The following is a 5,076-nucleotide window of genomic DNA, read 5'->3' as shown; positions in this document are numbered from 1 at the left end:
TCGGCTGCTTTCTGCAAATTACTTCACGCCTTCTATAGGCTGAGCTGCGTTCTCACAGTTGCCACACTTTAGTTGAGCTGCGTCATGGCATTTTCCATATTCATGCTCACCTGCACTCATCTTTGCTTATCTTTCACAGATTGCCACTACTTGGCCATATTTTTGGAGGAATATATTGTCTATATAAAATCTAATCAAAATGGATAAGCTGTAGCATTCCTCTCATTTTTAAGACTTTATGTGATAGTACAGAGATTAGCATGCAGGGGGAGTGAGAATTGGATACAACATGCAATAAAAAGCAGCAGGTTGGAATCGATAAGGGCTACTGCAGAAGACCTCATAGGGTGCAGCATGGGAGCCCCCATTTCTAGTTTTCTAAGACGTTTTACTTCCATCACACTTTTCACCTACCACATTTTCCTAAAGTCGGTCTACTGACACATTTGTAGGGGTTCCTGAAATAATAGGGCGGCAGTGGTTTAGGCTGTAGAGCAGGTTGTCCACTAACCAGAGGGTCCATGGTTCCATCCCTGGCTCCTCCAGTCCAGTGCTGAAATGACTTTGGCAAGACACTTTACCTAAATTGCACTGTCTATAGAAAGCGTGGTGCATTAATGTGTGTGTGAATGGTTGCACGTTGTAAAGAGCTTTGAATAGTCGGTAAGTCGAGAAAAGTGCTACATAGATACAGTCTATTCAGCAAAGGTCTCTCTTACCATCCATTATCACTTGTATGACCTTCCCTGGTTGTGCACTATCTCTACAGGAAACCAACATTGACCAGTGGGTGGCTGTGGCTCAGGAGGTGGGGTTTGTCGTCCACCAACCCGAAGGTCAGCGGTTTGATCCCATCGTCCCCCAATGTGTATCAATGGGTGAAGGTGACTTGTGCTGTAAAGTGCTTTGAGTGGTCAATTAGACTAGAAAAGCTTTATATAAATATAGTCCATTTACCATCCATTTAAAAATATGTTCATAATATTTCTTGAGTGTATGCTGATCAAATTCTATAACTCACTCTGCCTTGCTTTGGCGGTTACATCTTGGCTCACTATCAGATTCTCAATGCTAAACACCTCATTATGCCGTTTCTGGCTTCCATCCCTCCTGTGTCTTTACGACCACGTTTTCCAGTCTTTGACGAAAAGCGACTTCAAATAAGGAGAGACAAGTGAATGAATAAATTATAGTTATATCAGGTTTTAACAGACTGATATGTGATGACAAAATATTGATAGAGCCCTTGGCGCTTAGACTACATGGGGAGATATTGCAGCAGAGGGCATCGGTCCTGTGCGGCAGTAAAGTAAATCCCCCCCATGGAGTCCGGACACTGGTGGCGATGGTGGTTGCTGAATGGTTAGTTTGATGGATTGAAGAATGCCATGAGACTGCACAGACTGGACGGTGATGTGGAGGGTACGCAGAACAGCAGCATGAGAGGCCTAAGGCAGGGAGAGAAATCATACTTAAAAAGACAGCATCAAGATGATAGGCTAACGAGGTATGTGTGTTGCAATGCTATCGGATAGATGAGACCAGTTGATCGACAGCTGATCGCAGGAATGACAGGCTCTGGGAATGACAGGCTCTGGGAATGACTGACAGGCTCTGGGAATGACAGGCTCTGGGAATGACGGCAAGAAACCGATAGTGCACACGCGTGAGTGTATGACAGCCAGGATGAATGAGCATCAAAGTACAACCAAAGCAAGCATGAGAGTAGTCTTCCTGACTGAACTTACGACGGATCTGCATTTGTATGTGTCAATATCTGCATTAAAACAATTTTTTCATCATCCTTTCTCTGGAAATCATTATTACCGAAATAGGAAAAAGACGTAACTGCCGAATCCAAGAATATGAATCCTCAGTTTGTGGCTAAGCAGAACAACAACAACAACAACAACAGAAAAACTCCTACTATTTAAACCAACTCTAAAGTCTCCTAGTGTCCAAAAAATCTACCGTTACCTTACATGTCCTGGCACGACATTATATACACAATTGTTCCATCGCCACCTTTCAGTCCCTGATCTCTAAGCTGCTGGAGGCAGCTGGACCTGGAGTAAAACCACACTGCTTTCGCTTTCAACAAGAAATAGACACATATTCTGACGGCTGTTCCGACAGTGTATGAATGTGACCGCAAAGCGCTTTGAGTGGTCAATAAGACTTTAAAGCACCATATAAATATAGTCAATTTACTTCCACCACATCTCACACACATAATAATAACCACCCCAGCACACACACACGCACACACACACACACGCACGCACGCACGCACGCACGCACGCACGCACACACACACACACACACACACACACACTCACATAGCCACTCAAAAACTCAAACAAGTAAGAAGGTGATTGATTCAGATTCACAGCGTGAGCCGTTACATCTTCCTTGTTAACAACAGTGGATCTTTCGTCATATTGTCATGAAGGACATGATTCAATCCACAATGTAACTAACAATATCATTTTATTTCAGACCTTTTCTCTTCTAAATCCAACAGCCATGACAGTAATATACAGCACATTGTGATCGACGGTTGATTTAAGAAAATCAGATTGCAGTTGCACTGTAGCGATTCAGATATGTTGCGTTAGCATTATTGTGTACGTCTAAGACATTTTCAAAAGAATTATAATTTAACTAGCTATATTACTGTTCAGGAAGACGAGCCGCTGAGAGAGAAGTTTTGAGGAAGACTCGGTGAAAAAAGAAGTTGGACAGAGACGGAGCACAGTCAATAGAGGAATGTTGACTCTTCTCTGTTTCTTTATCTTGTCAGTGACAAGATAAAGAAACAATGAAGGAACAAAGAGGATACCAATGTTAAAAACACTGTATTTCTTTAGCGCTTTTCTAGTCTTTTACAGTAGAAGCCACATTCAGCTCTGCTTATTACTTCCGCACATTTTTCTGTCACATTCATACACTGCCAGGAGAGACATCAGAGGCAATTTAGGTTTGAGTGTCCTGTTCAAGGACACTTCTCCCCGACCATCTTTTCAATGGACAACCTCTCTCTAAGATTAAGAAGACTACAAGTACACATGATGATATTGATAGAGAAATGTGCAATGTGCAGCCACAGAGAACATCTTGTTAACAAGGAAACCATGGAATGAATGTAAAAATGTCATACCAATGACCCTGCTGATCAATGTTTTTTTTTTGTTTTATGGTGAATCATGACATCAGGTGAGAAAAAGACCAAGAAGTTTAACTTCTCAGATACCAAAATCAAAGTTCTAATGAATTAGGCGGAGGTGAGGAAATCAATTTTGTTTGGTGGCCACAGCAGTGCTATAACTAATAAGAAAAAAATGGAATCGAGTTAATTAATTGAGTGCGACAGAGGGGACAGCTCCTGAAATCAGAAAAAAAAGTGTTCCGATTTAAAAGGCAGCTGCCAAAAATAAGGATTGCACAAATCTGGATTGTGGCACTGGTGGAGGCAAAGGCACACCCGAGCTATCAAAGCTGGAAAACAAGTATGGCCTGCATCGGGGAATCCAATTACTGGTTTTCACCATTGTGTCAGAGAAGGAGGGAGACTCTGACATAGCTGAGACCACAAAAGACTCAGGCAGAGCACAGTGGACAAATGTGTTGTGTGCGTTAGTTCCTCCAGAGTCGATGGATGTGGTAGGCGTTGAGGAGGTCCGCGGCGAGGAGGCCGCTGTAGAGCTCCAGGGCTTTCTTTGCACGTGGCGTCTCTGAAGGTGGCCACGTCCTGACTGAGGCAGTGTTACAGACACAAAATACCTTAATAGTCGGGACATGTGACATTTCTCCGACGTTAAAAAACGTTGCATTGCTGCAGTTTTACAAGCACCTCCTCGACCTTAAGAATTTACGGAATAATATTGCCAAATATTACAATGAAATACTGGACATAGTTCAGCACGCAGATCCAAGAGCAGAGCTCTGGGGGAATCTATATCGCCTGATCCTCAGTGGCCACTTATTTCCTCCGAATTCTCCCATTAGCGTAGTACTTTAGCAGTCCATCATGCAGCATTCCGCAGATTGCCACCACAGTATTTATATGCTCACAAAGGATTACACTGATTGCTTCACATCTTGCAAAACTGATTTGTGATAAGCAGTGGTAGCCTATTCTGTCCCTCACCCTGGGATATAATTTTGAAATTGAACTTTGACAGGTTAACACAATTAAAGGATTTATTTAAGTGGTCTCTAATGTGCGCTGTGTGCCTGACAGCACACTCATGTTCACTGCAGCGCTTTTTACACGCAAAAAATGTGTGCAAACTAGAATTGTACTTGCCAAAACATGCACAGTGTTGGAGGATTATTAAAAACAAGCGAGTTGGCTTATTTCATCACAATTGAAGGGTGCTTATGGTACAGTTATTCCTCACGAATAGCACTGCTGGTTTTAATGTTCATGATTAAGTGGATCTATAATCTATCTTCGATTCACCACCATCTGTGTCGTCCATTTTCTGTCTCCAAAATATCCGTATACATGGGTCAGAGTTGGCCTATACAGGTGTGTACATTCTCCCATCAAGTTTCTCTTTATAGACCACAAATTATTGCGCTGTCCTACTCTTCCTTCAGGTCCTGTTTTGTCCATACATAACGTTATAAATGAGGCCCCTGAGCGGTGGAACAAGTGGAACGGCTCTGCAGGTTATGTCAAAGTACTTCAATCCACCAAAAAGGCATTACCAAAACCCTGAGAGCCCACATGCTTTGGAAGTCAAAAGGATTTTTCTGGGAATTTGAATAGAAATATTGGAATTACTAAATTACTGCCCAAAGTGAATGCTGCTAATTGCTTGCCGCTATTAGTTGTGAACACAAAATGCCCATGCTTTTACGTTTTTTGTCCAGAGTGAAAAAAATGAAAATTTGACATTTATTTTGCCACATTAGTTGGAAGATATAGAAAAGGGTTATTTTGTATTCAAATATTTATGTAAAATACATGAATTACACATTAGTTGTAAAAATGTCTGCCATATGACTCATTTATTAGAACTTTTTAAAAATTCAGCATGGAGGTATTGAAAATAGATGTTGGGGGGG

The sequence above is a fragment of the Scophthalmus maximus genome, chromosome 3, assembly GCF_022379125.1.
Source record: "Scophthalmus maximus strain ysfricsl-2021 chromosome 3, ASM2237912v1, whole genome shotgun sequence".
Classification (NCBI taxonomy): Eukaryota; Metazoa; Chordata; class Actinopteri; order Pleuronectiformes; family Scophthalmidae; genus Scophthalmus; species Scophthalmus maximus.
The sequence above is the reverse complement of the archived record's forward strand: the minus strand, read 5'-3'. Positions refer to the sequence as shown.